Genomic DNA, 23,527 nt, shown 5'->3' on the forward strand with positions numbered 1-23,527 from the left:
TGGCAAAAGTTGTCTCATTTCAGCCCTTAATTACCACTATATATAGGAGGGAGGGGGAGGAGACTTTCCTTGAGGACCAAGTCCTCAAGGTGCGCTGGCCAAGAGGGAGAGAAGGAGTCCTACTCCAATCCTAGTCCAACTAGGATTGGAAACTCGAGTCCTTCTCTTCCTTCCCACCTTTTCATTTTTTTTCTTTCTTTGGTTTTTCTCTTATGGCGCATAGGCCTTATTGGGCTATCCCACCAGCCCACTAAGGTCTGGCGTGCCACCTATAAGTCCATTGGGATTCTCCTGGGAGGGTAGCCCCCCTCCCGGTGAACTTCCAGAACCCATTCGTCACTCCCGGTACATTCCCGGTAATGCCCGAAAACTTTCCGGTAACCAAATGAATTCATCCTATATATCAATCTTCGTCTCCGGACCATTCCAGAAACCCTCGTGATGTCCGTGATCTCATCCGGGATTCCGAACAACATTTGGTAACCACAAATATATAACTCAACTATATTAAAACATCGCCGAACCTTAAGTGTGCAGACCCCGCGGGTTCGAGAACTATGTAGACATGCCCCGAGGTACTCCTCAGTCAATATCCTATAGCGGGACCTGGATGCCCATATTGGATCCTACATATTCTCCGAAGATCTTATCGGTTGAACCTCAGTGTCAAGGATTCATATAATCCCGTATGTCATTCCCTTTGTCCTTCGGTATGTTACTTGCCCGAGATTCGGTCATCGGTATCTGCATACCTATTTCAATCTCGTTACCGGCAAGTCTCTTTACTCATTCTGTAATACAAGATCTCGTGACTTACACTTACTCACATTGCATGCAAGGCTTGTGTGTGATGTTGTATTACCGAGTGGGCCCCGAGATACCTCTCCGTCACACGGAGTGACAAATCCCAGTCTTGATCCATACTAACTCAACGGACACCCTCGAAGATAATTGTAGAACACATTTATAGTCACCTAGTTACGTTGTGACATTGGATGCACACAAGGTATTACTCCGATGCTAGTGAGTTATATGATCTCCATGTCATAGGAACAAATACTTGACATGCAGAAAACAATAGCAATAAAACGACACGATCAATATGCTACGTTCATAGTTTGGGTCTTGTCCATCACATGATTCTCCTAATGATGTGATCCTGTTATCAAGTGACAACACTTGCCTATGGTCAGGAAACCTTGACCATCTTTGATCAACGAACTAGTCAACTAGAGGCTCACTAGGGACAGTGTGTTGTCTATGTATCCACACATATATTCGAGTTTCCAATCAATACAATTCTAGCATGGATAATAAACGATTATTATGAACAAGGAAATATGATAATAACTAATTTATTATTGCCTCTAGGGCATATTTCCAACAGTCTCCCACTTGCACTAGAGTAAATAATCTAGTTCACATCACCATGTGATTTTAACGAATCCAACACCCATATTGTTCTCGGGTCTGACACGTCTTGCTCGTGAGAGAGGTTTTAGTCAATGGTTCTAAAGCTTTCAGGTCCGTGTGTGCTTTACAAATCTTTATGTTATCTTATAGATGCTGCTACTACGTGCTATTCGGAAATACTCCAAATATGTACTCTACTATAAGAATCCGTTTTACTACTCATAGTTAGTCGGATTAGTGTCAAAGCTTGCATCGACGTAACCCTTTACGACGAACTCTTCAACCACCTCCATAATCGAGAAAAAAATCCTTAGTCCATTAGTTACTAAGGATAACTTTGACCGCTGTTCAGTGATTCAATCCTGGATCACTCTCTGTACCTCTTAATAGACTTGTGGCAAGGCACACATCAGGTGCGGTACACAGCATGGCATATTGTAGAGTCTACGGCTAAGGCAAAGGGGACGACCTTCGTCCTTTCTCTTTCTTCTACCGTGGTCGGTCTTTTGAGTCTCACTCAAATTCGCACCTTACAACACTGCCAAGAACTCCTTCTTTGCTGATCTATTTTGATCTCCTTCAAAAACTTGTCAAGGCATGCATTTCATTTGAAAATTATGTTTAGCATTTTGATCTATATTTATAGATCTTGATGCTCAATGTTCAAGTAGATCTATCCGGGTCTTCCTTTGAAAAAACCCCTTTTAAACAACATTTATGCTTCACAGAAATTCTACATTACTTCCGATCAACAACATGTCAACCACATATACTTTATCAGAAATACTATAGTGCTCCCACTCACTTCTTTGGAAATACCAGTTTTCTCATAAACCTTGTACAAACCCAAAAGCTTTGATCATCTCATAAATGTGTATATTCCAACTCCGAGATGCTTGCACCAGTCCATAAAAGGATCGCTGGAACTTGCATACTTGTTAGTACGGATCGACAAAACCTTCTGGTTGTATAACATACAATCTTTCCTCAAGGAAACCGTCGAGGAAACAATGTTTTGACATCCTATGTGCAATATTTTATAAAGAATGCAACAACTACTAACATAATTCTAACAGACTTTTAGCATCACTACGAGTGAGGAAGTCTCATCATAGTCAAGTATTTGATCTTTGTCGGAAACATCTTTGCGACAAGTCGAGCTTTTCTTAATAGTGACTTATCACCATCATCGTCTATCTTCCTTTTAAAGATCCATCTTTACTCAATAGTCCTATGTCACGCCCAAGATGCGACCCTATCTCCAATTTGGCACGAAGGCCTCGTCAAGGATAGAAGCGTATCTCATCGTGTCGCAAGAATGGATATCGTTACAAGTACATGTACTGAAATGGAGAGATATATATAGAATTGGCTTACACTCGCCACAAGCTACATCAGAGTCACATAAGTACATTACATAAACATCAAGAGTAAGAGCAGGGTCCGCCTACGGACGAAGACAAACGAGAAAATAAGAACGACGTACATCCTTGTTATCCCAGGCTGCCGGCCTGGAACCCATCCTAGATCGATGAAGAAGAAGAAGAAGAAGCAACTCCAAATGGACAATCAACGCGCTCGCGTCAAGCAACCTTTACCTGTACCTGCAACTGGTGTTGTAGTAATCTGTGAGCCATAGGGGACTCAGCAATCTCATTTCCAAAGGTATCAAGACTAGCAAAGCTTAATGGGTGAGGCATGGTTAAGTGGTGAGGTTGCAGCAGCGGCTAAGCATATATTTGGTGGCTAAACTTACGAGTACAAGAAATAAGAGGGGGAAGAATCTACGCATAACGGACGTGACTACTGATGATCAAATGAATGATCCTGAACACCTACCTATGTCAGACATAACCCCACCGTGTCCTCGATCGGAGAAGGAACTCACGAAAGAGACAGTCACGGTTACGCACACAGTTGACAAGTTTTAATTAATTAACTTCAAGTTATCTAGAACCAGTGTTAAACAAACTTTCCACGTTGCCACATAACCGCGGGCACGGCTTCCCGAAAAGATTTAACCCTGCAGGGGTGCTCCAACTAGTCCATCACAAATTACCACAAGCCGCATAGAAATCCTCAATCACGAAGCTCGCGATCTCGTCGGATTCCCTAGTGGAAAACCTCAACTCCGAGATTACCCAAAGCATCACCGGAATCCTGATGCACAAGATATCTCGTCAAAGGTAAAACTAATCCAGCAAGGCCACCCGGCGTGTCGACGATCCCGATAGGAGCCGCATATCTCGTTCTCAGGACACGACGGATGAGCGATGGTTACCACGCCAAACGCCGAGTTGCCCCGGGTAGCGTTAGTAAGCTGCTTTGTTTTGGACCAGCACCATCAGCACTGGCCCTCCCTGTATTATGTGAAATTACTCCTCGGGTTCATGACGCCCTATGCTTTCAGTATTAACAAAATTATTATGTTGGGCAAATGTAGTACCAATGTTGGGCCTTGCCAGACCAGCTTTAATCTAAAACGAATTATCATGGGGGTCCCCATAACAACCCCGATCGTGTTAGGAGTGCTCATTTATGGAACATAACACCGGTAACCGAAACTAAGGGGGCAAAGGTGGAACAAAACACCAGGCTAGAAAGGCCGAGCCTTCCACCTTTTACCAAGTATATAGGTGCATTAAATTAAATAACATTTAATATGGTGATATAACAAGGAACCCATGCTTTCACATGGAAGCAATGCACCTGCAACTAGCAACGCTAACACAAGGTTAAGCAAGCGGTAACATAGCCAATCAGTGATTTGCTAGGTCGAACAGGTTGAAGGTTTCATGGCACCGTTGAGAGGCTGATATTTAACATGTGGTAGGCAACGAGACATAATCGATAGAAGCGGTAAAACTAGCATGGCAATGATAGTAATGGTATCTGGGGAAATGATCATCTTGCCTGAGATCCCGCTTGGAAGAAGAATGCCTCCGTGAAGCAGACAGACCGACGTAGTCGAACGGGTCCTCCCAATCCGACACGCTTGCGGAACTCCATTGAGACGAAGGAAACCGGAAACAAGAATCAACACACGATAGTCACCACACGATGCACAACACATATGATGCATGAGCAGGTGAATACATGCAAGTCACGGCATGACAATTCACACAATCAAACACTACACATTAAGTGAAGTTCAATATGCAACGAGTTGCATATTTACGAAACTCCACGTTTAACTATTTAGTTCTATCCCGATTAGATACACAACATTATTAAAGGTGCTTAAACATGGCAAGAGGTGAAGCGCAATTGAACTACCTATCTAGGCATTTTAACTGAGGTCGGAAATGACATATAGCACCTCCGAGATGACCTCACATGTTAATTTACAATTCTGTCCAGATCTGAACTAACACATTTAATTGGTTGTTAAACAGAAAAACAAATAGATTCACGTGATTTTACGCGTCGAGACAAGCAATCTACACATAAAGAACATCTCCAACGGAGCTACGGATCAAAAGATACAAGCATCGCAAGATATGATGGCATGAGTGCAATATGTGTGCAACGGCGGTCACGAGCACTTCAAAACATACGGCCAGCAAGACAAAATGAAACTACACGAGATTCTAAGCAGGTTTTATGTAGGACATGTTCAAAACGGAGCTACGGTTCAAAAACTACGAGCAAAACAAGAAAACACTACAATCTGCCAAAATCAACCACATAGCGTCTTCTACACCCCGCAACTACGGGCTACACAACTCCGATAAAGTCAAGCAAGGCATGGCACGGAAGAGGGCAAGAAGCACTTCTACAAACAACTAACAACAACTAGCATGGCACCAAGTATCACTAGAGAAAGAAGACACAACATGGCATCGCACACACTATTTCAGACTTAGTGAAAATAGCACTTCATGAAAGTGCAGTTTTCGATCTAAAGCCATATTGACAGCAGAAAAACCTATAGCTATGAGACTCCAAATGGCATGAAAATGTACAACATGCTAGAGAAACACAAGGGGTACAACTAACTCCATTGGACCAACCTCAAAAGAGCTACAGATCACAAGATGCAAGCAAGACAAGACAACAACAAAATATAACAGATTCCAGACTTGGAAATATTTCAGCACCTCCAAATCAGCACTATTTCTAGCAACTTGAGGGCAATCAAACCACACCTAAACATGCATTTCTATTGCAACCAAAATTACCAGGGGCTAGAGAAAACACCCAAGAACAAATCCCTAGTTGACAACTTAATCAAACGGAGCTCGGAATAAATCCTACGAATTAAACAAAAGGGCAACATGGCAAAATATCGCGCGAACTAACTTACTCGAAAGCTAAAACTAATTGCACAGAAAAATCCATGGGAATTTTCTACCCCGAAAACATATAAAGTATGTGGGGTTGCACAACAAAATAATGCCACACGAAAATGCGAGAAAAATAACCTAGACACGGAAAAATAAACTAGCGCAAATCCCTACACGCAAAAATACCAATGACCGCTCTACATTACACGACAAAGGTGTCCCTAAAACATGGACATTTAATCTACGGCATTCGGGCAAACCGGACACGCGTGAAAAATAACTACGGAACGGATCCTATTGAAACAACACGCAAAATGATGCATTAGGCACTTCAAACTGCCTCAAATAATTATGCAAGTTAGAAATTCGAAATCTACGCGGAATTCTACATGAAAACCATATATTACACGTCTCGATCCGACTAACGGAATAAAAGATACGCTCGTTTGAAAATCGTCTATTTTTCTGGATTTAAATAAAAATCCGAAAATAACCTAATACACTAACGGGCTGAGTTGGGGCGCAAATTAACTAACAACACCTAGGGTGTAAATAAAAAGGCTGGGGACTGCTCACCTGAGGCCTCTTGGGCCGGCCTGGTGAGGAAGGCTAGCGCAGATGGGCCGAAGGAGGCCGGGGCAGGCCGAAGCGCTCGGGAACTGGGCCACCGAGGCCGAGGGGGCGACGGGCCTCGGCGCTGGCGACGCGTAGCTGGGCCGGCTCGGGGCCGAGCCGAGCGACCACGCGCAGTGCGGGAGCTGGGAGGTTCCCGTCGGGCTCCTCCCGAGTGGGGATCAGGGCGGCGGCGGCGAGGACCCCGGCGAGGTGGGGCTCCACGACGACCTCGAAGGCAGCCGGCGGCGGGGATGGATCCGGCGGGGAGGCGGCTAAACTTACCAGCTCCGGCGCAGGAGACGGGACTTGGCGGCGGGGTTCCATGGCAGTGGCCAGCGATGAGGCTGCTGCCGGCGGGGCTTTGTGGCGAGGGGCTCCAGCCAGGGCACGCCGACGACGGCGAGCAGAGCAGGTGGCGGATCTGCTGGCGGCGGCTGGAGGCATCGTGCACCGGCGCAAGCGGCGGGAACCGGGCGGGAGAAGGCCGGTGGCGGCGGATCTGCTGCTGCTCGACGGCGGCCGGCCAGATGGGCTTGGCGGGCCTACCTCGGTCCCGAGCGGGCCTCGGCGGCGGATGAGGGAGAGAGGGGGCTGGAGAGAGGTGGCTGCGCTGGGTTGGTGGGCGCAGAAATGGATGTAGGGTAGGGTTTTCCCTAAAATGGCAGGGATGGCTTCTTTTATAGGAAGGGGGCTAGGATGGAGTGTATGTGGGGGTTTTTCTACCCTCCGATCGCGATCGTGCGGTCTGATCGGAGAGGCGGGTTAGGATTAGGTGTGTAGAGTGGCATTGGCTAAGATGAGAGGGGAGTGGTGCGGCGTGGCAATGATTTTTCAAACACCGACAAACGTCCGACGAATAACCGAAGACGGTGCCGCTATGGTCGACCGTTCGGGTACCAGACGGACTCTGATCGCGACGAAATTCGACAGGCAGCCTAGCTATACCTAATTATGACCGCATGCCAAGTTTCACCCCGATCAGAGAAAGTTTAACGCACACTTTTAAAACAGGGTTTCGACGGTGCCGCGGGCGCGTGCGAGTGCGGTCGGGCTCAGAACGGACAACGACGTGAACCGGCAACTAACAACGGATGCAAGTTTTGAAAACGGGCGGCAACGGGATGCCGATGCAATGCTGATGATACGAATGATGCGATGATGATGCAACAAATAAAAATACCCACACGATGGAAACGGAAAGGAAAGGGGAATCTTCTGGAACGTCGGCATCGGGCTGTCACATCCTACGACCATCAAGTAGTTCTTCCAAAGTCTACACTTTGTTTTCATACATGGATCCTCTCTCGGATTTCATGGCCTCCAGCCATTTTTTGGAATCCGAGCCCACTAACGCTTCTCCATAGCTCGTAGGTTCATTGTTTTACAACAACATGACCTCCAAGACAGGGTTACCGTACCACTCTGCAGTAGTACGCGGCCTTGTCGACCTACGAGGTTTGTTGTAACTTGATCCGAAGCTAAATGATCACCATCATCAATTTCCACTTCAATTGGTGTAGGCGCCACAGGAACATCTTCCTGCGCCCTGCTACACACTGGTTGAAGTGACGGTTCACTAACCTCATCAAGTTCCACCACCATCCCACTCAATTCTTTTGAGATAAACCTTTCCTCGAGAAAGGACCCGTTTCTAGAAATAAACACTTTGCTTCCGGATCTGAGATAGGAGATATATCCAACTGTTTTGGATATCCTATGAAGATGCATTTATCTGCTTTGGGTTCGAGCTTATCAGACAGAAACTTTTTCACATAAGCATCACAGCCCCAAACTTTCAAGAAACGACAATTTACGTTTCTCCAAACCATAGTCTATACTATGTCATCTCAATGGAAATATGCGGTGCCCTATTTAAAGTGAATGCAGTTGTCTCTAATGCATAACCCATAAACGATAGTGGTAATTTGATAAGAGACATCATAGTATGCACCATATCAAATAAGGCGTCTCTATGGCGTTCAGACACATCATCACATTATGGTGTTCCAGGTGGCATGAAATGCGAAACAATTTTCACATTGTCTTAACTGCGTAACAAAAACTCGTAACTCAGATATTCATCTCTATGATCATATCATAGACAGTTTATCCTCTTGTCACGACGATCTTCACTCTTAAATAGCTTTGAACTTTTCAATATTTCAGACTTGTGATTCATCAAGTAAATGCTCCTGTATCTACTCAAATCGTCAGTGAAGTAAGAACATATCGATATTCACTACGTGCCTCAGCACTTATTGGACTGCACACATCAAAAATGTATTACTCCTAACAAGTTACTCTCTTGTTTCATGTGGGATGATTTGCATGTATCAAGTGATTCAAAATCAAGTGAATCCAAACGATCCATCCACATGGAGTTTCTTCATGCGTTTATACCAACAGGTATGGTTTGCATGTGTGAAACATTTCGAAAATGAGTGAGTACAAAGATCCATCAGCATGGAGCTTCTTCATGCATTTTACACCAACATAACTCAAGTGGCAGTGCCACAACTAAGTGGTACTATCATTATTAATTTGTATATTTTGGCACCAATTTTATGAACATGTGTAACACTACGATCGAGATTCAATAAACCATTGTGGGTAATTATTCAAGTAAATAGAATAACTATTATTCTCTTTAAATGAATAATCGTATTGCAATAAACACGATCCAATCATGTTCATGCTCAACACAAACACCAAATAATTATTATTTAGGTTTTACCACCAATCCTGATGATAGAGGGAGCTTGCGATGATTGATCACATCAACCTTGGAAACACTTCCAACACATATCGTCACCTCGCCTTTAGCTAGTCTCCGTTTATACCGTAGCTTTCATTTTGAGTTACTAATCACTTAGCAACCGAACTGGTATCCAATACCCTCGTGCTACTAGGAGTACTAGTAAAGTACACATCAATATACTTCTGTCGACTTTGCCAGCCTTCTTATCTACCAAGTATCTAGGGCAGCTCCGCCTCAGTGACCGTTCCCCTCATACAGAAGCACTTAGTCTCGGGTTTGGGTTCAATCTTGGGTTTAATCACTAGAGCAGCAACTCGTTTGCCGTTTCATGAAGTATCCCTTCTAGCCCATGCCCTTCTTGAAACTAGTGGTTTTACTAACCATCAACAATTGATGCTCCTTATTGATTTCTGCTTTCGCATTGTCAAACATTGCGAATCGCTCAAGGATCATCATATTTGTCCTTGATATGTTGTAGTTCATCACGAAGCTCTAGCAGCTTAGTGGCAGTGAGTTTGGAGAACCATCACTATCTCATCTGGAAGATTAACTCCCACTTGATTCAAGTGATTGTTGTACTCACACAATCTGAGAACATGCTCAACGATTTGAGCTTTTCTCCTTTACTTTGCAGGCAAAGAATCTTGTCGGAGGTCTCTTTCCTCTCAACAAGGGCACGAGCATGAAATCTCAATTTCATCTCTTAGAACATCTCTTATGTTCCGCGACGTTTCAAAACGTATTTGGGGCCTTGCTTCTAAGCTATTAAGTATTACACACTGAACTATCATGTAGTCATCAAAAACATTTATGTCAGATGTTCACAACATCCACAGACGATGCTCGAGGTGCAGCGTACCGAGTGGTGCATTAAGGACATAAGCCTTCTGCGCAGCAATGAGGACAATCCTCAGTTTTACGAACTCAGTCTGCAAAGTTGCTACTATCAACTTTCAACTAAACTTTCTCTAGGAACATATAAAAATAGTACAACTATAGCGCAAGCTACACATAATTCGCAAAGACCATTAGACTATGTTCATGATAATTAGTTCAATTAATCATATTACTTAAGAACTCCCACTCAAAAATTACATCTCTCTAGTCATTTGAGTGGTACACGATCCAAATACACTAACTCAAGTCCGATCATCACGTGAGTTGAGTATAGCTTCAGTGGTAAGCATCTCTATGCTAATCATATCAACTATACGATTCATTGTCGACCTTTTGGTCTCTTGTGTTCTGAGGCCATGTCTGCACATGCTAGGCTCGTCAAGTTTAACCTGAGTGTTCTGTGTGTGCAACTGTTTTGCACCCGCTGTATGTGAATGTTGAGTCTATCACACCCGATCATCACGTGGTGTCTCGAAACGACGAACCGTCGCAACGGTGCACAGTCGGGGAGAACACAATTTCGTCTTGAAATTTTAGTGAGAGATCACCTCATAATGCTACCATCGTTCTAAGCACAATAAGGTGCATAAAAGGATTAACGTCACATGCAATTCATAAGTGACATGATATGGACATCATCATGTGCTTCTTCATCTCCATCACCAAAGCACCGGCACGATCTTCTTGTCACCGACGCTACACCATGATCTCCATCATCATGATCTCCATCAACGTGTCGCCATCGGGGTTGTCGTGCTACTTGTGCTATTACTACTAAAGCTACATCCTAGCAATATGGTAACCGCATCTGCAAACACAAACGTTAGTTTGAAGACAACCCTATGGCTCCTGCCGGTTGCCGCACCATCGACGTGCAAGTCGATATTAACTATTACAACATGATCATCAAATACATCCAATATATCACATCACGTCATTGGCCATATCATATCACAAGCATACCCTGCAAAAACAAGTTAGGCGTCCTCTAATTGTTGTTGCATGTTTTACGTGGCTGCTATGGGTATCTAGTAGATCGTATCTTACTTACGCAAAAACCACAACGGAGATGTGCAAATTGCTATTTAACCTCTCCAAGGACCGCCTCGGTCAAAACCAATTCAATTAAAGTTGAAGAAATCGACACCCGCCAGTCATCTTTATGCAACGAGGTTGCATGTCAAGCGATGAAACCAGTCATTCATAAGCGTACGAATAATGTCGGTCCAGGCCGCTTCAATCCAACAATACCGCCGAATCGAGAAAATACTAAGGAGGGCAGCAGATCGAACATCACCGTCCACAAACCCTTTGTGTTCTACTCGAGATTACATCTACGCATGAACCTAGCTCATGATGCCACTGTTGGGGAATGTCGCATGGGAAACCAAAATTTTCCTACACGCACGAAGACCTATCATGGTGATGTCCATCTATGAGAGGAGATTTGGATCGCACAGCAGGAAGCGTTACGAAACACGGTTGATGTAGTGGAACTTCCTCACGTCCCTCGATCCGCTCCGCGAACCGTCCCTCGATCCGCTCCACGAACCGTCCCACGAACCGTCCCACGATCCGTCCCACGAACCGTCTCGCGAGCCGTTGCACGAATCGTCTTGCGATCCGTCTCACGATCCGTTCCGATCTAGTGCCGAACGGACGGCACCTCCGCGTTCAGCACACGTGCAGCTCGACAATGATCTCGCCCTTCTTGATCCAGCAAGCAAGACGGAGAAGTAGATAAGTTCTGTGGCAACATGACGGCGCTCCGGTGGTGGTGAAGGATCTACTCCTGTAGGGCTCCACCCGAGCTCCACAGGAATACGATCTAGAGGTAAAACTATGCTGTCTAGATCTGAGTTGCACGTGGCAAAAGTTGTCTCAAATCAGCCCTAAATTACCACTATATAGAGGAGGGAGGGGGAGGATACTTGCCTTGAGGACCAAGTCCTCAAGGTGCGCTGGCCAAGAGGGAGAGGAGGAGTCCTACTCCAATCCTAGTCAAACTAGGATTGGAAAGTGGAGTCCTTCGCTTCCTTCCCACCTTTTTTTTTCTTTGGGTTTTCTCTTATGGCGCATAGGCCTTATTGGGCTGTCCCACCAGCCCACTAAGGTCTGGCGCGCCACCCATAAGTCCTTTGGGCTTCCCCCGTGAGGGTTGCCCCCCTCCGGTGAACTTCCGGAACCCATTCGTCACTCCCGGTACATTCCCGGTAATGCCCAAAAACTTTCCGGTAACCAAATGAATTCATCCTATATATCAATCTTCGTCTCCGGACCATTCAGGAAACCCTTGTGACGTCCGTGATATCATCCGGGACTCCGGACAACATTAGGTAACCACACATATATAACTCAACTATATTAAAACATCAACGAACCTTAAGTGTGCAGACCCTGCGGGTTTGAGAACTACGTAGACATGCCCTGAGGTACTCCTCGGTCAATATCCAATAGCGGGACCTGGATGCCCATATTGGATCCTACCTATTCTCCGAAGATCTTATCGGTTGAACCTAAGTGTCAATGATTCATATAATCCCTTATGTCATTCCCTTTGTCCTTCTGTATGTTACTTGCCCGAGATTCGATCATCGGTATCCGCATACCTATTTCAATCTCGTTACCGGCAAGTCTCTTTACTCGTTCTATAATACAAGATCTCGTGACTTACACTTACTCACATTGCATGCAAGGCTTGTGTGTGATGTTGTATTACCGAGTGGGCCCCTAGATACCTCTCCGTCACATGGAGTGACAAATCCCAATCTTGATCCATACTAACTCAATGGACACCTTCGGAGATACCTGTAGAACACCTTTATAGTCACCCAGTTACGTTGTGACGTTTGATGCACACGAGGTATTCCTCCGGTGCTAGTGAGTTATATGATCTCATGGTCATAGGAACAAATACTTGACACCTAGAAAACAATAGCAATAAAACGACACGATCAATATGCTACGTTCATAGTTTGGGTCTTGTCCATCACATGATTCTCCTAATGATGTGATCCCATTATCAAGTGACAACACTTGCCTATGGTCAGCAAACCTTGACCATCTAGGATCAACGAACTAGTCAACTAGAGGCTCACTAGGGACAGTGTGTTGTCTATGTATCCACACATGTATTCGAATTTCCAATCAATACAATTCTAGCATGGATAATAAAAGATTATTATGAACAAGGAAATATAATAATAACTAATTTATTATTGCCTCTAGTGCATACTTCCAACAGGAGCTACATTCAGAGGAGTAGCATCCACCGGGGTAGTTGAAGACTCTCAGTGAGTGACCTTCAGACGTTTAGCCCGTGAGGTTTCTGAGGTCATTGAAGCTTTTCTCTTCTTTGCTTCTTTCTAAGCAGCTTTGGTCTTCTTCACGTCTGATGCATACGGAGTCACTTTGTTCACCTTTGAGGGTTGAGGTGAAGGAGTAGTTTCATCAGGCACTGGTGCAGTGTGAGGCCTGGCAGTTTCATTAGCTGGAATATTCGAAGGAATTTCCTCAGCAGCTGGTTCATCAGTTTCATCTTCCTCAGTCAGCTGAACAGTGTAGCTTGCCTGAGGTGATGTTTGCTTCTTTGGAGGAATCGTTCTCTTGTTGTATTCATCAACAACAGCTGATGCAACCTTGATGAAATTCACCTTGACGCCTTCACGATTAGTGTGAAGACTTGTATACTTGTCTGTTAGAGTTTTGAGTTCAGCCTGAGTTGATACAAGTGCTTCAGGCGTCAGTTTGAGGAGATTTTGTCTGAGGAATTTCTCCTTCTTGATTTTAGCAGCCTTTGCTTGCTTGGCTTGCTGCTCTTTCCACTTTGCCTCATTGATGAAAGTGGCTACCATGTGCATTACACCAGGGGGAAGCTTCAAGTCATCAACATGAGTGTTTGGATCTTCATACCAGAGGTCAATGAAGTCCACCAAAACCTTCGGGTCCATGGCTAGAGGAATGGAGCTGCCTGAGCCTTGAGCAACTCGTTCCTACTTGTTTCTAATGATAGCTTGAAGTGTCTCCTCATCAAATTCTTCACTTCCTTCTGATGCAGAAGGAACGTTGATGACTTTGCTAGGACTTGGCCTGATCCCTCTTCCAATAGTCATTTTAGTCTTCAATAAAGGTGGTGAAGACTTTCCAGCAGAATTTGTGAAAGACGACACTGAGTAACTTTATTGAGCAGGCTGATGCTTGATGAGTTGCTTCTGTTGAGGCTGTGAAGACTGAGGTAATGTTGAAGATTTTGCTACGGTCGCAGCCTTTTGAGGCATTTTCTCGTTTGGCACTGAGGCTTTGGGCTTCTTCAGCATAGTATTCTTTTGAGGAATTGCTATAGCAGAGGCCGCATCATCTGAAGAGGTGGTGGTAGTGCCTGCAGCAGTAGAGTCATCATTGAATTTCTTCGTAGCTGCTTCTGCTTTCTTCTATAGCTTAGACAAATATTTTCTCTTCTCATCTGGATAATCCTCAATGGTTTCAACACTTGAGGGATGAGCTTCTTGTTGATCACCCCGAGGAGGCTTTTGCACGGTGGCTTGAGGGCGAATTTCTTTGCATACTTAGGAGTAACATATCTGTACTCCGTCCACTCCTTAGCCCACCTGCGTTCGATTTTCTGAAGCCTTATCTTGCGCTTCGCCATGTTTTCTTTGCCATGAATTTCCTCATCAGGAGTGCAGTAGTCAGCATATATATCTTCTGGTATTTCAAAAGTTGTGTTCTGTTCAAGATTCTTTCCTCCCTTCTGCTTCCGGACATCTTCCATTTTCTTCAACTAAGGCTTTTGCTGAGGAATAGGAACTCTTGAAGATTTTGATGAGATAGGTAAAGTTTCTTCGAAGAATGCTGCAAATGAGTTAAGTTGATGAGAACCTAGTGATTCATCGGCTGACATTTTTGTACTTGTGAGCATAGTATAGGTGCGCAAAATTTGGAGAGGTCATATGCGTTCTCAGATTTGAAGAAATTGAAAAAAATAGTATTTGAGGAATTTTACCAGTGGGTTGAGGAATTTGACTAAGCATTCTCATCTTGGGTTCCAGAGTTGTGCAGATTCGAGAATTTACACAATTGAGAAATCTCATGAAGAATTTGAGTGTCTTAGTGAAATTCATCAAGTGTTTGAGAAATGAGTGTACAAGGCTCATAGACACACTGAGGAGAAACAGATTTCGCGAGTCTAAAGAGAAATAATAGATCAACAAAGGCAGTAAAATAAGATTTTAATTACCCTGAGTGAAGAACACGAAGAATTGAAGCAGTAAAAGAGCGAAGCTCTTCGGTTCAGATCTTCTACGCTCTAACTCGGCAATAGAGATAAACTACGGTGGCGGCGGAGGAAGAGATCCGCGTCCGGCGTGAGTTCGGCAACGGCGAGGGCAAGGCAGCGAAGCTTTTCCTCACCGGCGACGAGATTGCTAGCGGTGACGCTAGGGTTGAGCTCAAGCGGAGAAGACGAGAGGATGAAGAGTTTTGACTGGGGGGAGGGTAAGGTCCTATTTATAGCTCAGGTGAAAAATGGTTCGGTCGAAACTTTCAGACTGAACTGCCCTTGCCCATTCGTCTCTGCATGACACGTGGAACCAATGACTGAAGCGGTGGAGTTCGTGGTTATCCGATCGTGAGAAGTGGGTCCAGTTACTGTGTAATGTTATAAAAATGATTTTTAAATATTTGAGGATTTTTTTACAAAGTCCTCAGTTGACAAGGACACAATAAGGATTTTGATCAAGTGTCAAGTAGAACGCATATGAAGAAATGAATAGAGTGGGTTGATCTTAGCATAGAGGGGAGTCGGGTCCGATCACATTCACTTAGATGAAATATCAAATTTAAGACTGAGCTATAAGTGAATGTTGTTGAGGACTTTGAAATCTAAGTATATATATATATATATATATATATATGCAAAATGAAAATCATCGAACGTTTTGAAGAATTTGAAGATTTTAAAAAACTTGAGGATTTTATGACAAAGTGTGAGATTGATGAATTTCAACTTTGAAGAAAAATAGCTTGAATAATTTAAAAGTTGGGTGGTGGCGTGACCCACCGTATAAGAATGATGATTTCAGGCGCCGCATACAATTATAGTAGGGCCCTGAGAACCAAATTCTTCATTAATTTCCTCACACTAAGAGTGATATTCTTCATTGATTGAAGAAAATCGATTCTTCGTGTGTTGCACATCTAAGTCATCAATTTTGCACAAGTGTTAGGATGTGAGCATGTTTTCACAAAACATTTGAAGACTCTAGGATATTTAGCTCACACCACAACTTGCAAAACCTTTTCTCATCCAAGGGCTTAGTGAAAATATCTGCTAGATGATTGTCAGTCTGCACATGATCGATGATGATATTGCCCTTGAGGACATGGCCCTGAAGAAAATGATGACGAATCTGGATGTGCTTAGTCTTCGAGTGTTGTACTGGGTTGTAAGCGATCTTGATTGCACTGTCATTGTCGCAGTAGAGGGGCACATTCTTCATGTTGATGCCGTAGTCTCTAAGGGTTTGCTTCATCCATAGCAGTTGAGCACAGCAGGACCCAGCAGCAATATACTCACCTACGACCATGGAGAGAGAAACACAGTTCTACTTCTTTGAGGACCAGTAGACTAATGATCTTCCGACGAAATGGCAAGTGCCAGATGTTAACTTGCGATCCACATGGTCACCATCATAATCAGAAGCAGAATATCCAACGAGATGAAGAGTTGAGCCCTTGGGGTACCATAATCCTAGTGTTGGTGTGTGAGCTAAGTATCGAAGAATATGCTTCACAGCCTTATGGTGCGATTCCTTCGGTTTTTCTTGAAAACGAGCACACATGCAAACACTAAGCATTATATCTGTCCTAGATGCACATAGATACAATAAATATCCAATCATCGAGCGATATACCTGCTGATCGAAATCTTTACCATTTTCGGCAGTGCAGAGGTGGCCGTTGGTAGGCATAGGAGTCTTGACGCCTTTGCATTCATGCATGTCGAATTTCCTCAGAACATCCTTGAGGTATTTCTCGTGTGATATGAAGATGCCATTGCGTTGTTGGCGAATTTGAAGACCTCAGAAGAATTTCAGCTCCCCCATCATAGACATATGATATTCTTCACTCATCATGTAAGCAAATTCATCACTGTAACGTTTGTCAGTACAACCAAGGATAATGTCCTTGGGATATATTTGGCACACAAATAGTTCATTATCATAGAATTTTGTGAACAGAGTTGGATCGAGTGAACCAGGTTTGAAGCCTTTCTTCATGAGGAATTCCTTCAATGTATCATACCACGCCCAAGGGGCTTGCTTGAGGCCACAGAGTGCCCTTTTGAGTCTGAAGACTTTGTCTGGATGCTTAGGATCCTCAAAACCTGGGGGCTGAGCAACATATACTTCTTCCTTAAGCTTACCATTGAGGAATGCACTTTTCACATCCATTTGATATAAATTAATGTTATGATGATTAGCATAAGCAACCAGTATTCGAATAGATTCAAGTCTAGCAACAGGTGCAAAAGTTTCATCAAAATCAATTCCTTCAACCTGTGTGTAGACTTGGGCTACAAGTCGTGCCTTATTCCTCACCACTTGACCATCCTCATCTTGCTTGTTTCGGAAAATCCACTTGGTGTCGATGATATTGTGCTTGCGAGGATCTGGTCATTTGACGAGTTCCCATACAACATTTAGCTTGAATTGAAGAAGTTCATCTTGCATGGCTTGAATCCACTCTACAACAACTTACAACAACTTCTGAGGGTTCTGTGATAGACACAAAAGAGAAATGCCCACAAAAGTTAACTAAATGTGAAGCTTTTGAGCGAGTGAGAGGACCTGGCGCATTGATATCATCGAGGATTTTGTCAAGTTCTACTTCATTTGCTATCCTTGGATGAGCTGGTTGAGGATTTTGTCTGGGATGAGGAATTTGATCTGGAGCGATTTCCCCAGGTGCACCATCTTGAATTTCATCTGTGCTGGGGACGATTTCTTCAGCAATTTCCTTAATAGGAACGATGTCTTCAGTAGCTTCGAACTTGATAGCTTCCTCAGGAGATAATTTGTCTCGCACAGGAGGCAATTGCTCTCTTTGTGAGCCATTAGTTTCATCGAAGCGGACATCTACAGTTTCAACAACTTTGTTGTGATAGGTGTTGAAGACTCTGTAGGTGTGCGAGTCCTTTCCGTAACCAAGCATAAAACCCTCATGTGCTTTAGGTGCAAATTTTGAGCTATGGTGAGGATCTCTAATCCAGCATTTTACTCCGAAGACTTTGAAATAACTTACATTTGGTTTCTCATCAGTGAGGAGTTCATATGAGGTTTTCTTGAGGAATTTGTGAAGATATACCCTGTTGATGATGTGGCAAGCAGTGTTGATTGCTTCAGGCCAGAAGCGATGAGGAGTCTGCTATTTTTCAAGCATAGTCCATGCCATTTCAACCAAAGTCCTGTTCTTATGTTCAACAACGCCATTCTGTTGAGGAGTATAAGGAGCAGGCAATTCGTGAGTAATACCAAGTTCATCAAGATAATCATCAAGACCAGTGTTTTTGAATTCTGTCCCATTGTCAGTCCTAATGTGTTTGATCTTGACGTCAAAGTTCGTCGAGGCCCTTGAGTAAAACCGTTTGAATACTTCCCGCACTTCACTTTTATACAGAATGATATGTACCCAAGTATATCGAGAATAGTCATCAACAATGACAAAGCCATATAAGGATACTGCATTGGTTAAAGTAGCATAGTGAGTAGGTCCAAATAGATTCATGTGAAGTAATTCAAACGGACGAGTAGTGGTCATGATAGTCTTTGAGGGGTGTTTGGCTCTGGTCATTTTTCCAGACTCACAAGCACCGTAGAAGTGATCCTTGAGGAATTTGACTAATACGATGCCAATGACATGCTTCTTCTTTGCCAGTGTGTCCAAATTCCTCATGCCTGCATGACCAAGTCTTCGATGCCATAGCCATCCTTCTGAGGTTTTTGCTAGTAAGGATGTGGCTGGTTGAGGACCTGTGGAAAAATCAACAATGTACAAATCTCCTCTCCTAAAGCCTTCAAAGACTCTGGATCTATCAGATTCTATGATGACTACACATCTATATTTTCCGAAGATAACAACCATATCAAGATCACAAAGCATTGAGACTGACATGAGGTTAAACCCAAGGGATTCGACAAGCATGACTTTGTCCATGTGCCTTTCCTTGGAAATAGCCACTTTTCCAAGTCCCAATACGTTGCTTTTACCTTTGTCGGCATAAGTGATTTGCTTAAGAGGTGATGGAGTCAGTGGCATATTCATCAGCAGGCTTTTATCACCAGTCACGTGGTTTGTGCAACCACTGTCAAGAACCCACTCAGTACTCTTGGGTTTGTCATCCTGCAGATGAATTAGTACAGCTTACCATCTCATATGCTTTAGACTTGAAGAATATTGTTTCATTTTCATTAGATAGGAATTTCATCATAAACAGTAAATTTGAGGACGTGTGAAATGTTATCATATCATCAATTTTAGCTTGCAACCAATCAAGCATTTTCCTCAGGTCTCCAGCAAATTCTTCAGATGATGATTCTCATCTAGAGACCTGACCTGCAGAAGTGATTAGTTCAATTTCATCACCACCCACATCTGAAGGGGTGGCAAAGAGTTCATCATCCTGCGAGCACCATATGAGAAAGGGGGCATTGAAGCTAATGCACTTCTTTTAACATTAGGGGGGAGGGTTAGAGTACTCAAATGAATAGGCAGAGAAGTTCTTTGAGGATTTATGAACATAGATTTGAGGAATAATGCTCATATTCATATCCCTTGCAATTTCCCTGCATATCAGAGGCATTAGTACGAGTACGAGCATAGTTTTGACTAGTTGAGGATTTTGATCCTCTTGAAGACTTTGGTCCACCTGAGGAATTTGATCTGGGGTTCAGGTTCTTCACAGGTGGTGTCATGAGGACATTCACCTGAAGGTTTTCCAAGCAACTTTTGGGGACCAAGATTTTCCTCAGGGGTGGTCCATTCCTGGAGTTAGTTCCAACATATCGAGCAAATACTTCACCAGATTGATTTTTGAACAGTTTATACTTGGAATCAAATGACTCATTTGAGGAATAGGATAATTCACATGCAAAGCCTGTTAGAGTAGATGGATCAACAGGAGGTCCTTTAGAAGCAACACATGAGCTTTTGGGGTACGGCTCAAGTTTCCAGTATGATCCATCGGCATTCAATTTCCTCTCAAAGGCAATTCCTTCTTTCCTCGGGTTCCTGTTCAAAATATGCTTTTTGAGCACATCGCAAAGTGTTTGATGCCCTTTGAGACTTTTGTACATGCCTCTCACATACAATTCCTTCAGCCCTGCATTTTCGTTAGTAGCATTTGTGGTTTCCTCAAGTGAAGAATTTGATACCACAGGATCAGTTGAAGAATTTGTAGCGATAGAAGCATTTGATGATTCTGGTGAAGAATTAGAAGTTTCACATTCGATGCCTTTCAGACATGGTGGAATAAATTCAACCTGAGCGGCACTGATCTGTTGAGCAAGTAATGAATCGTTTTCCATTCGAACATCATCATGAGACGTCTTCAACTTCTCAAGATCAAGTTTCCTTTGAAGAAATTCATAGGAAAGTTTCTCATGATCAGCCAAGAGTGTGCCATAACGATCTTGAAGACTACCAAATCTAGACTGAAGTCTTTTCATATCTTCACTGAGGATTTGGGTATGATTCATTTCATCATTCAACAGATCATCGCTTCAGTCTAGAAGTTTTTGAAGCTTTTCAATGGCACTTTGTTGTTTAGTTGCAATGCTGGAAAGTTTACTGTAACTGGGATTTTTATAATCATCAGGTCAATAGTCACTTGAATCAGAGGAGGAAGTGTCATTCAGTACCTTTGAACCTTTTGCCATGAAGCAATAGGTTGGGGTGAAGTCATCAACATAGTCATTAGTGTAGATAGTGTTGTCATTTTCTTCAAGGTTGAAGATTGACTTGCTCACGAATGTGGTAGCCAGTACAAGACTTGCCACACCAGACTCCGAGTCTTCTTCAGAACCATCCTCTTCATCACATTCCTAAGATTCGTCCTCAGAATCCATTTCCTTGCCAATGAGTGCCCGAGCCTTTCTGAAACTAGTCTTCTTGTGCGATGAGGATTTTGAAGATTTCTTCTTTTTCTTCGAGCCATCAGAACTTTCGTCCTTGTAATTCTTATTATTTGATTCCTTCACCCTGCGAGAACAATCAACAATATAGTGACCAGATTTCTTGCATTTGTGGAAGGTTCTTTTCTTGTAGTCCTCAGATGAAGATTCTGATTTCCTCATGTCTCTTCTTCAAGATTTACCAAACTGGCCACGCCTTGTAAACTTACGGAATTTCCTCACGAGCATTGCAAGATCCTGTCCAAGTTCTTCAGGATAACCAATGATGTAGTCTGAGTCTTCTTCTTAAGATGAGGAAATTGCTTTGGCCTTCAACGCACGAGGTCTTGAGTAGCTTGGTCCATACAGATCTCTCTTTTCTTCCTGTTGGAATTCATGATTATTGAGTCTTTCAAGTATATCAACAGGATCAAGCATCTTATAGTCTCCTCTTTCTTGAATCATCACAACAAATGTACCAAATGATGGATCCAGAGATCTTAGCAGTTTCTTCACAACTTCATGGTCAGTGATGTCTCGAGCTCCCAATGTTTGCAGTTCATTTGAGATGTCAGTGAGGCGATCAAAGGTATCTTGGCAGCTTTCATTGTCAAGCCTCTTGAAGCAATTGAAGAGATTGCAAAGAACATCAACACGAGAGTCACGCTGAGTTGAGATTCCTTCATTGACTTTGGACAGCCAATCCCAGATAAGCTTAGATGTACCCAAAGCACTCACTCTGCCATACTGACCTTTGCTGAGATGGCCACTGATACGTCTATGTCGTATCTACTTTTCCGAACACTTTTGCCCTTGTTTTGGACTCTAATTTGCATGATTTGAATGGAACTAACCCGGACTAACGCTGTTTTCAGCAGAATTGCCATGGTGTTGTTTTTGCGCAGAAATAAAAGTTCTCGGAATGACCTGAAAATTTATGGAGAATTTTTCTTGGATTTATGAAAAATACTGGCGCAAGAATCAGCGGAGGGAGTGGAGCTGTGAGCCCAAAAGCCCACTAGGTGCGCCCCCTGGCCGCGCCTGGCAGGCTTGTGGGCCCCACAAAGCTCCACCGCCTCTCAATCCAGCTCTATATAGTCTGTTTCGTCCGGAAAAAAAAATCAAGGAGAAGGATTCATCGCTTTTACGATACGGAGGCGCCGCCACCTCCTGTTCTTCATCTAGAGGACAGATCTGGAGTCCGTTCTGGGCTCCGGAGAGCGGAAATCGTTGCCATCATCATCATCAACCTTCCTTCATCGCCAATTCCGTGATGCTCTTCACCATTCATGAGTAATCTCATCGTAGGATCGCTGGACGGTGATCAGTTGGATGAGATCTATCATGTAATCAAGGTAGTTTTGACGGGGATTGATCCCTAGTATCCACTATGTTCTGAGATTGATGTTGTTACTACTTTGCCATGCTTAATGCTTGTCACTAGGGCCCGAGTGCCATGATTTCAGATCTGAACCTATTATGTTGTCGCCAATATATGTGTGTTTTAGATCCTATCTTGCAAGTTGTAGTCACCTAGTATGTGTTATGACCTGGCAACCCCGGAGTGACAATAGCCGGAACCACTCCCGGAGATGACCATAGTATGAGGAGTTCATGTATTCACCAAGTGTTAATGCGTTGGTCCGGTTCTTTATTAGAAGGAGAACCTTAATATCCCGTAGTTTCCATTAGGACCCCGCTGCCACGGTAGGGATGGACAATATATGTCATGCAAGTTCTTTTCCCTAAGCACGTATGGCTACATATGGAATACATGCCTACATTAGATTGACGAACTGCAGCTAGTTACTTATCTCTCCGTGTTATAACTGTTCCATGATGAATCATATCCGACATAATCATCCATCACCGGTCCAATGCCTACGAGTCTTTTACTACTGGTCCTTGCCACGTTACTTTGCCGCTACTACTATTGCTGCTGCTACCATTACTTTGCTGCTACTGTTGTTACTCTGCTGCTACTGGTTACTGTTGCTACTGCTGCTATCACCCTACTTTGCTACTGATACTTTGCTGCAGACACTAAATCTTTCAGGTGTGGTTGAATTGACAACTCAGCTGCTAATACTTGAGAATATTCTTTCGCTTGCCCTTGAGTCGAATCAATAAATTTGGGTTGAATAATCTACCCTCGAAAAATGTTGCAATCCCCTATACTTGTGGGTTATCAAGACCTTTTTCTGGCGCCGTTGTCAGGGAAGCACTGCTATATTCTCTGAGTCACTTGGGATTTACGTCTGCTGGTCATTATGAGGAACCCGATAGATCCAAGAACTAAAGTCTTGCCCTCAACTATGAGGACAAATAAGGAACTGCCGTCTAGCTCTGCACTTGATTCACCTTCAGTTATGAGTAAGTTTGCGACATCA

Source organism: Hordeum vulgare, chromosome 6H (genome assembly GCF_904849725.1).
Source record: "Hordeum vulgare subsp. vulgare chromosome 6H, MorexV3_pseudomolecules_assembly, whole genome shotgun sequence".
NCBI lineage: Eukaryota > Viridiplantae > Streptophyta > Magnoliopsida > Poales > Poaceae > Hordeum > Hordeum vulgare.